The following is a 12,108-nucleotide window of genomic DNA, read 5'->3' as shown; positions in this document are numbered from 1 at the left end:
GCTTCATTAATTTTGGAAGATATCCTATACATGTGTTCCAAAATACAAAATATAGATATTAAATTTCTTTTCATTTGTGGTACATACAAGACATTCTTTAGTATGATATATCTATTTCTAAAAAACAACTTTAATTCTCCCACTGTTTCAGCTGAGACCATCTCTCCCGTTCCAACCTTAAGAGTGATCTCGCCTTCTGAAAGCCTTTTCCAAGAACTATTTTCCTGAAATGAGAAGCAAATATGGTCAGTGGCTTCTGAATCTAATATCCAGGTTGGATTTTCATATTTCACTAAACATGTTTCAACAACTAGTAAATCATATTTACCCTGTGTTTCCTTCTCTGCCTCTTTCTCTACAAGGTACTTTGGACAGTTTTTCAACCAGTGCCCGTTCTGGCCACAATGGTAACACTTAACTTTTTCTACATCTTTCTTTCCCTTGTTCTGTTTGGGAGTCTTCCTCTTTCCCTTCTTTTTTATTTGAGGATTAGGTTTTGAGGATCCAGCTTTGGTTTTAGAAGACGATCCTCTTAAAAAATTTCTTTTTGTGGTAGCAACATTTGCTTCCACTTGCTTTCCCTTGCCCATGGTAAGGGTTTGGAATTGTTGGAGCTCGTTTAGAAGGGTTGTCAGATTAAACTCTATCTTGTTCAGAGACACATTTGTATGAAATGGTATGAAGCTCTTCGGAAGAAACTCTAAGATAAAACTAACCTGATTAGCCTCGTCGATGGCACCATCATTTACTTCGGCGATGTTGAAGTGCATCATCATGTCAAGGACATGTTCTCTAACAGAGGTCCCCTCTTTCATATGCTTAGTGTAAATGTATTTGATTGCCTCGTATCTTAGGGACCATTCTGGTTGCCCAAACATTGCCTTTAATGAATCCATAATTTCTTTAGTCATGGCTAAGGATTCATGTTTCTTTGCCAGAACATCAGACATGTTGGCAAGAATGTAGACACGGGCTTTATCATTAGCTTTTACCCATCGATCATATGCTTTCCGACTAGTTCGGTTAGCATTAGAGGTAGGGTTTGAGGACATTCCTCAGTTAAGACAAATCTCAAATCGTCAACTACTAGTATCGTGTTAAGATTTGATTTCCATGCCCCATAATTATCGTCATTAAGTTTTTTGGAAGCTAACAGTTGAACTATTGAGTTATTTATGCTGAAAAACAAACATATTCTCTTTAGAAATAAAACTATAATCCTTTATAAACCAATCCAATTTAGCAATTACTAATAATGTATTCTTCATTATTATGTTTTGCAACGATATTTCAAAGATTTTAGAATAACCTTTACCGAAGGGTAGTCGATTATTCCTCCTTTGAACCAAGACAATCTTGTCTAGATGCTACCATTATTCCTCCTTTGAACCAAGACAATCTTGTCTAGATGCTACGATTATTCCTCCTTTGAACCAAGACAATCTTGTCTAGATGCTAACTTTAGAATAACTTTTATTCGTTATAGCATTTAGTTATCGCTTCTTTGGTCGAGAATGTACTAACAACTCAGTAATTCTTGTAAGTGTAATCTGCCATTTTTGGATCTCAGAGATCAGAATCAATATGCTCCCGAAAATGGAAAGACAATATGAAAACTGATATAAGAAAAAGTATCCATCTTTGGAGTTCACGGTGTTCTGAATCCTATAACACAACCCTCCAAAGGGAACGTCGCTCCAGAGTAGACAAGCATGCACATTATAGGAATCTCATGGTGCGATCTAATGGAAGAGACCGTGGGATGTGTTGTCACATATCCCTTACCTAATTACTGTGAACTACTTCCCCTATTCACCTTGATATTGATCCATGCAAACACTCTCCGAAGGGAATCCACTCCTATGCACGATGCAAAACCCTGCATGGATCTCACGGTGTGAACTCTTAGGGACGCTAGAGCTAAAAGTACACTACTTCTCTCTAGCTGAAGTGTTCTATAATGATTTTAAGGGTATTTAAAACTTTAGGATTACATTTAGGCTAACTTAAACAAATCTTAAGTCTAGGTGAAACATCAGAGCATAACTTATTTTACTGAATTTTAACCTACGATGTCTAGGTGATAAACCAATTTTATTACCTCACACCTCTCACGCATGCTTATAAAACTAGGTTAACTAGGCTCAAAAACTGATTACGATCTCCAAGTAGTAGGTGTTCCGTAAACCGTCAACTTAAGAACCTCCAACATTAGTCATCTTATCTGACTTGTTGACAAGATCGAATCAGGTAAGCCTCTTCTAACTAGTTTTATAAGATATCGACCTAATTCTATGAAAAAATTGGATGATATAATTTTAACCTAGGTGAGCATGCAACTTTTCTTTGTTATAGATTTTAAAAGCCTAATTCATTTTATAACACCTATATAAAAAACTTTAGACAAACCTATAACATACATCTAAAAATATATAACCATTATATAAAGAAATTAATTAATATGGATTTAATTTGTTTAACTTTCAATTAAATCATATTTAATTAAATTAAATAAATTACTAATTAATTAATTAATTAATTTTATTAAATCATATTTAATCAAAATTAACTTAATTAATCATATTAGTTCATATCCATATTAATTAATTAACATGTATACTATACATTATAATCATTATAACATACTTTCAATGCATGAATATGTTAACCTATGGTGGGATTTTAAATCTTTATGACATACTATATGTACATACAATTTAAGCTTTAATTAAAACATACATCATATGCATAATTAATTAAACATCCTAAAATGGATTGGTTTTGACCCCTAAATTAAGTTACAAACTAAATTATTACAATAATAATTTGATGCAGTACATAAACCGCTTCCGAACAACTCGAATCGGCTGGAAATCCTTTGAAACAGCACTGAACCAGCCCAAAAAACCCATGAACCGACCCAAAACCCATACATTGGACTTGAACTGGCCCAAAACTACCAGGCCAGACCATCAGGCACACACAGAGCGAGAGGCGATCCGGATGGGCGTGCGGGCTGGGCCAAACGGGTCGCACGCGAGAAGAACTGAACGTTGAAGTGGGTCAAGGGCAAGAGGACGTAGGAAGGCAGCCAGGTCAGGCGGGCGAAATGCTGGTCGGATGGGCAGAAGCGAATCAAACGCATTAAAGACTGAACAAAATTGAGTCGCGTAAGGATCTCTAAGTCGGGTCTGGGAAGCCGTTCGGGGTCTGAAGCCTTTATTCAGGCCTGTCTTCAATAAATCACCAATTTCTTTGAATTTCTCTCTCTCGTTGTAACAATTACAGCCTAAAAACAACTCTAATGACTCTAATAAAATTACAAACCCTTTGCAACAATAAAAAAAATACAAACCTGGCTAAATACAATAATTAATACAATAAAAAAACTTAATTTAGTGTCAAAACCACTAATCCATTTTAGTTCATCCAAATAATTTATCAAATAAATTAAAACACCCACCATATGCAATTGAGTAAAATTAATCTTGTTTTGATACCACATGATAGAGATTAAACAAGCAGGGCGAAAGAAAGATCGAAATTCTACGCTAATTGCAATTAATTAACAATAAACCCTAAACCAAAATAAGATTAAATATAGGGTTTTTTAAGAAAAACTTACGTTCGAAGCTTCGATTGATGCTTAAACCACCACTAGGGTTGACCTACTATCCTCCGAACTCAAAACTGGGTTGTGGAACCCGTTGGATAAAGAAAACCGGGAGAGAGAAATAAGATGGAAAATATATGGAAAAGGGTTAGGTTATATATATATATATATATATATATATATATATATATATATATATATATTATTTATTTCTTTTAGAAAATATAGTAGCCCAATTTTGTTTTAGAAAAATTGTCAAGCCCTTTCCTTAAGGCCCCAAGAGCCCAATTTATAGAGAATTCACATGCAAGATTGCATATGCATGTAAACACATGGGCCAACAACACATAACCCACTAACCATTAGTGGACTTAATGTCTTCATAGTGTCCTAACACCTAGCCCACTATAGTTAGTGGGTTTATCCAACAAAATGTTGGATTTTCCCAATAACTTTGGTCAAAGGGTAAAATTGTCATTTGGTCAAAGTCAAACTTTGACTTTTCAAACAAAAAGTCAACATTTTGACTTTTTATAATTTTGTTCGTCTTGACTAATTTTGATCTTTTGAGCATGAATCTGCATTTATTTTCTCATGATTCAAATCACATTTTAATATATTACCGATCAAAGTTTGACTTTTCAAAGTCAAAAGTCAAAATGTTTACAACTTTGACTATTTCCATCTTTTTCAAGCTTTCGAGTATGAATCTACATTTATATCTTTAATATTTAAATTCTATTTAAGCATAAAGCTCTATTAGTAATCTAAAAAACCGATGACTATATCATATATACTTGTTGGTTTCTCTCTCCCCTCTAAAATTGAATAATTCGATTCATTCCATCATATTATTCTAAGTTTATTCCATATGAGCTAGCAGGGAACCTAATGGACCTATAGATCATAGGCTTTAATGATCCGAGATTAACAAGCTAAACTCTTTTATATCGAGCTAATTAACATTCATTAACTAACGGATCATTCTACTAAAGGCTTGTAGTTGCATTCCCCTCACTATAGATATATTTGTGTTGATTTGATATAACCATGATCAGTAAGTTAATCCTTCACAAGTTGTTCGTAAGCTTGGCTGGGTCAAAAAGTATTGTTTTTACCCCTAAGACTATATCTTTCTCCTTAAGTCTCACTGATCCACTATTGAACAATTGATTTAAGGATCAAACTATAAACTGAATCCCTTTCGGGCCTATGAAAGGGTGGGACCCCTTTGTTCAAGACTTGGATTCAGTCCTTAAAGAAACAACCTATCTACTAACCCTAAAGCAGGTAGGAGTGAATTCTGTCTTGTACCTTATGTTTCCATCTATCCATCTGATCTTACCCCTAAAATTGAAGGTTTATTGGGCCAACGCAAATGAGTTGCCCTCACCTTTGCAGATCTAAGGATAATCTCATGTGAACAGGAGCTCACAGTTAGGTCAGGATTAAGATTAAGTTACTTAGGTCATCAATAATCGAGATAGTTAGTTTTGAACGATAAACAGCGTTATAACGTAAAAGTGACTATTTCATGGTTCTGTCTTATGTAAACCCTTTACATATGCTGCTCCCACTTTCATGTCCCTACGACATGAACGATTTAGGATTACATCGTTTGTATTAACTATAAAGCAGACCACATCCATAGTATCTCTAAATAAGGCGCCCAACCTTTATTCATATACTATAGACTATTTAGGTTATTTACTCAAACTTAATCCATATTTATGTCTCTACATCAAGCTCAAGTTTACTCAAAATAGCCTTGGGATCTTAGTTTATTGGATTTAAGATTATAATATTCAATTTCTCAATAACGAATTTATTGAATAGAATATGATTACAAAACTATGAGTTTTAGGACATAAATTCCAACAATAATAACCTCATTACTCTTTACGAGTTGGAAGAGGTCCTATGGATGCGACCCGCTTTGTAGTTAATACAAACGATGTAATCCTGAATCGTTCATGTAGAGACATGAAAGTGGGGGTATCTTATGTATAGGGTTTACATAAAACAAAACCATGAAATAGTCACTTTTACGTTATAACGTCGTTTGCTGTTCAAAACTGACTATCTCGATTATTGATTACCTAGATAACTTAATCTTAATCCTGAGCTAACTGTGAACTCCTGTTCACATGAGATTATCCTTAGATCTGTATAGGTGAGGGTAACTCATTAGCGTTGGCCCAATAAGCCTCCCATTTCAGGGGTAAGATCGGGTGGATAGTTGGAAGCATAGGATGCAAGACGAAATTTACTCCTACTCGCTTTAGAGTTAGTAGATAGGTTGTTCCCTTAAGGACTGAATCCAAGTCTTGGACAATGGGGTCCCACCCTCTCATTGGCCCAAGAGGCATTCGGTTTATAGGTTGTACCTTAAAACCAATTGTTCAATAGTGGATCAGTGGGATTTAAAGAGAAAGATGTAGTCTTGGGAGTAAAACGATACTTTTTAACCCTGCCAAACTTACGAACAATCTTTGAAGGATTAAGTTACTGATCATCGTTATATCAAATGAACACAAATATATTTATAGTGAGGGGAGTGCAACTACGGGACTTTAGTGGAATGATCCATTAGTTAACGAATGTTGATTAGCTCGGTATAAAAGAGTTTAACCTGTTAATATCGAATTGTTGGAACCGATGATCTATAGGTCCATTAGGTTCCCTTGCTAGCTCATATGGAATAAACTTAGAATAATATGATGGAATGAATCAAATTGTTTGAAACAGGAGAGGAGAGAGAAACCAACAAGTATATGTGATATAGTTGTCAATGTTAAATTACTAATAGAGTTTTATGCTTAAATATGATTTAAATATTAAAGATATGAATGTGGATTCATACTCGGAAGCTTGGAAAAGATGGAAATAGTCAAAGTTGTCAAAATGTTGACTTTTGACTTTTGAAAAGTCAAACTTTGACCGGCAATATATTCAAATGTGATTTGAATCTTGAGAAAATAAATACGGATTCATGCTCGGTAGGTCAAAATTAGTCAAGACGAACAAAATTGTAAAAAATCAAAATGTTGACTTTTTGGTTTGAAAAGACAAAGTTTGACTTTGACCAAATGACAATTTTACCCTTTGACAAAAGTTAGTGGAAAAATTCAACATTTTGTTGGATAAACCCACTAACTATAATGAGCTAGGTGTTAGCAAATTATGAAGGCATTAAGCCCACTAATGGTTAGTGGGTTATGCGTTGTTGGCCTTTGTGTGTGCATGCACATGCAACCTTGCATGTGAATTTTATATAAAATGGGCTCTTGGGGCCTTAAGAAAAAGGCTTAGCATTTTTTTCCTAAAAAAATTGGGCTGCCTTTTTTTATGTTTGGTTTTATTAAAAATCAAAATTTAAAACTCAATCCTTTTTCCATTTTTATTTTTCTCTCTCCCGGTTTCCTTCATTCAACGGGTTCCACAATCTGGTTTTGAGTTCGGATGATAGTAGTCAACGCTAGTGGTGGTTCAAGCATCAACCCGAGCTTTGAACGTAAGTTTTTCTTAAAAACCCTATTTTTAATCTTATTTCGATTTAGGGGTTTTTTTTTGTTAATTAGTTGCAATTAGGATAAAATTTTGGTCTTTCTTCTACCCTGCTCGTTTAATCTCTATTACATTAAATCACTTATATCACTATATTTCAACAATAGAAGAAAAAATAATTATATGCTCTCTTTGGACTTAAATGCTTCAATAGAATTTCATTCAATGGATCTATATTTGTTAATCCATCCATGGATTCAAATTTTATAATATGTATATATATATATACTTCAATGAATAAGATTTATAAGATATCTTTTTGAAACCTGAACCTTTCAAAAGGAAAAATTTAAAGGAGAGATGACGAATAAAACAAGAAGATGATTGGGTATTTAAAGAAGAAAATGATTATTTCCAATTATGATTTCAAGAAAACATTTGCCAATTAGAAACCAATACTCTTGGATCTAGTGATGATCAAAAGCATAACATAAATAATAATAATAAAAAAATTGCTAGATATTTCCACGATGTCCCAATTTTCCATTAAACAAAAGCAACACTAGAATCAACAAATTCGTTGATTAAAACCCACAAAATAAAATTTTCCAACGCGATATAGTCATTTCAAGCAATTCAAGATGAAATTACAATAAAACCCATTTAAGAATAACCAAAGAAGGAAAGAAAGGTATGTACGCATTCTTAAATGAAATTAAGAACAATGAACACAATGCAAACAAAACCCTAAGAAGTTGAAATTGAAACAAGAACAGAAATAGGAATTACATAAGAATGAAAAAAGATGATAGATTGACAAGAAAGTAAGAATCAAAAGAAGGGAAATTTGAACTTATGAAGAAGAATTGGAGAAAGAAAGAAGAAAAAAAGAGGAATAAAGGTGCTCCCCAGACCTTAAGACTTGGGGCGAATGAGAAAAGACAGCAGTTTTCTTGAGGTGGAGGAGTCGGAATTAGGAAAAATAGAACAAAGCACGACGGCGATTGATGGAGACTTGCGTTGGTTGGTGGCCGAAAAATCGTGTATAGAGAAGGTTCTTCGTCGGCGGTTTATATTGGAAGAAAGAAATAGAATTGACAAGAAAAGAAACCCTACTTTTGTTTTAAAAGAACCGTTTGTAACGACCCAACTCCTTATACTAAGTAGAAGCCATTACTAATTTAAAAGATAAATAAAATTTGTAAAGTTTGGATAAAAAAAATAAAACAAAACCTCAAAATTTTCATTTAAAAGCATAAACAAATGTGATTAGAGATAAGTATAAAAATAAAATCCTAACTCGGGCCCTATCTAATTTTAAAGAACTAAAATAACAAATAAAAAAATAAACTAAAATGCAAACATTAAAGTCTGAACTACGACATAAAGCAGAAGCAAAAGATCCATATGGCTCGCCACAGTCACTTCTGGTCGCTCGCCAGCTTGCCTTTGCCCTTACCTCTGCCCTTGCCTAAAAAATATAAATGGAAAGAGTGAGTATAAAATACTCAGTAAGGGACCCACTACTAGTCTCGCTAGGTGTCTGTTAACTTCCTATTAGAGTCCTAAAAGTGGTACCCAAGAACTGGCACGTTCTCGAACACGTGCAACATGTAATCCCGGAGGAACATAACTGGTCTTCGGTGATCCCAAAGGAACGCCTATGACAATCTGGTCTGTAGTGTACCTAGAGGAAACACTAAGACAATCAGGCTGCGAACGATCCCGTCGAACCACTCGAATCATGTTTATGTCAATGCCAGACTGGCGGTCCCGTTGGACTGCACAGTCCTAAAAAGGTGATGATCTCGAAAGACACCCATACAGGTACGACTCTAATAGAATAAGCTAACATACACCCTAACCATAACATGCACGTAACAAACCATCATCAAGTCATATCATAACATCATGTCATATCATATCACCATGTCATATCATATCATCATTAATTACCATGCCGTTATGCAATCTAGTTATCAATGTGCACAACTAAAAATATATGCGGTCTCTTAATTTCATTTGTAGGTCTAGTATTAGAATCTCTTACCTAGAGATTTGCTCAAACGAGTTCTAATAGCAAAATCACGCTTTCCAAGCAGCGAAGTCCTAAATGGTTAGAAAACACCAATTTTCATAACTTAATCCTCAAACGACCAAGGACCCAAGAATTCAGTTGAAATAACTTACCCTAGGTTGAGGTTGCCACGAATAAGCCCTTAACTAGAGAAATCCCACGCTCCAAAGAGCAATTGGTCCAAGATGTCCCTTAAGAGAAATAATTTATTTAACCCCAAAATTAAATTATTTAAGATCCAAAAATTTCAAATCTTAGTTGGGTATTCCAAAACCCAATCAAACTTACCAAAATAAGTGAAAAGGACCGAAAACAGGCTAGGCTCAAAGACAGGTGAAGCGACTAGGCGGCTCGACAAGAAAGCAGAAGGCGGCTCGCGCGTGCAGGATGGCTCGAGCAGACGGCTCATACGTGTAGGGCGGCTCGACTACGGTGCAGGCACGGGCGTGCGGGTCGGGTCTGCTTCATGCGGTTATGAAGGAGTGCGGGTTGCTGGCGGCGGATGCGGCTCGAGTTTCCGGGTTCGAGTATGAGTGACGGCTGAAGCGGCTGAGGCTTGATGGCGACCTGCACGGGCGACGACTTGTCTTGTGGCGGTGAGGGACGGGCTGTGATGGAAAGCAGCCGATCGGCGATGGCTTCCAGATGGAGGAGATCAGACGGAGATGACTCGGGTTGCGAAGGACGGCGCGCGACTGGCGATCCACTTTCGACGGCATCGGATGAGCACGGCGGTTGTGACGGAGTGGCGGCGGCGGCAGTTGCAAGGAGGCTAGGGTTTGGGTTCAAGAAAATTAGGGTTTTTCTTTTCTTTCTCAATGAAGAAGATGATGGTTTAATGGTGCACGGATCCCAATGACCTTTTTTTAAACACAAATAAATAATCGATATTATTTTTCTCTTTCCTTTTCCTTATTTTAAACCAACAAAAACCTATCTTCTCTCTCTTCAATTAAAAACCCACCAAATCTCCTTTTAAATTCAAAATCAACCAATCACATCAATCTTTTTCCCAAATAAAATATCACCATTATCTTTAACCAAATAATTCAATTTACTCTCTCCTCAACCCAATTATCTTTATCTTCAACAAATATCTCTACCAATTTTATTATCCAAATAAAATAATTATATATCCTCAAAACTTAATTAATTATAGAACTAAAATATAATTAATCAAGTTTCCTCAAATACATCAAATTAACACAACTCCCAAGCACCATCACCATTAGATATTTTCTTAATGTCTAATAAAAATAAAAAATTCATAAGTCAATTAATTCAAAACATCCAAAATTTCAATAATTACACTTAAAATAATTGAAACTAAATCATCTCAAATTTTTGGGGTGTTACACCGTTGACGGAAATTTTAATTCCATCGGTGTTTGTCCTCCTAAGCCGACGGTCATAATACACCGTCGACATATGTTTACATATGCCGGCAGTACAAAAATATGTCGTCGATAAAAACCTATTACGCCAATGCTATAATTTTTGCCCTCAGCGATTCCACTTATTGTCGACGCTAACACAATCTGTTGGCGTATACCACTTCTATCGACGAACTTTAGAGCATCGACATGTTTGTCGTCGGCAAAGATAAAATTTCTTATAGAGTAAATGGGTTGGGTTGAGTAGGGAAACATTCTCAACCCAACTCATATTTTAGGATTGGTTGGGTTGCCAACTCGAATTATGTTTTGAACCCAACCCAACCCAACCCATAAAACAGGGGTTGTGTTGAGTTGGGTTGTATTATTATTATTATTCATTTTTAAATTTTAATGTTTATAAATGAAAATCATCAAGCATAAATCAAATATGTTTCGTATCAAGTTAAGCTAAAAAAAACTCTCGAAACTCATAAGATTGTTTAACTTTTATTAAATAAATAAATAATAATAAAATATATTATATTATATTAATTTGGGTTAGGTTATGTTGACCTTAATTTTTCAATCCTCAAATCTGAGATCGAATCCAACTTGAAAAAAAATCAAAATTTTCAACCAAATCCAACCCGACCTATATTTTAAACTAACTCAATCCAACCCATATAATATGAGTTGGGTAATTCAGATTGTCGGATTTTTTACACCCCTAATTGACACTATGAGTTTTGAAACATTAAACCCAAACTCCAAATTTAGCTCATAAGTTATGAGCAACAAAGTACATATGAATTACTTATGTCATGACGTGGGGTCAGTATATAAATTTTTTTTAAAATATTTCATTATATTGTTCCTTTATAAATTTTAATTGATATATAACTTTTATTTCATTCTATCACACTTATTTTAATTATATCCTTCAATTATTTTTTCATTTATATATTTCTTATTATTTTGAATTTTAAGGTGAAACATATTTATAATTGAAGCATTAAATAGTAAAATTTTTTAATGATAAAATGGCTCATGTCACTATATTTTTTAAATTACAAAAATAGCAAATTTAAAAGTGAATAGCCTTCTAATAATCTTTTGATAGCTGCATGATATATATATAGTATCTTGATATATTTGTCATATTTACAATATACAAAAAGAATACTATTAGCTATTTTTTTCTAAATAAAAGTAATTTTCATTTAAAAATAAAAGTAGATATATTCACCGTTTATATTTCACCATAAAAAAAAAATAAATATAGTTTTAGGACTATTTTTTCATTACGAAATTTATGTCAAATGCTTATAATTCAAGCTAAATAATATAAAGAAAATTGAGACAAAATTGAAGCACGTGCATGCATTTAGCTAGAAATGGGTAAAAGGAACAACGAAAAGTTGGATATTTGGAACTCTAAAGTAAAAGAATTTGTATGATGGGAGGGCATTTATGACTTTTGCCTTTAGTAGGGTCCACAAATCAAAATTGAAAAAGATGATTTAGTTTTCAAACTC

Source organism: Cucumis melo, chromosome 5, assembly GCF_025177605.1.
Source record: "Cucumis melo cultivar AY chromosome 5, USDA_Cmelo_AY_1.0, whole genome shotgun sequence".
Lineage (NCBI taxonomy): Eukaryota > Viridiplantae > Streptophyta > Magnoliopsida > Cucurbitales > Cucurbitaceae > Cucumis > Cucumis melo.
Note: the sequence above shows the minus strand (reverse complement) of the source record.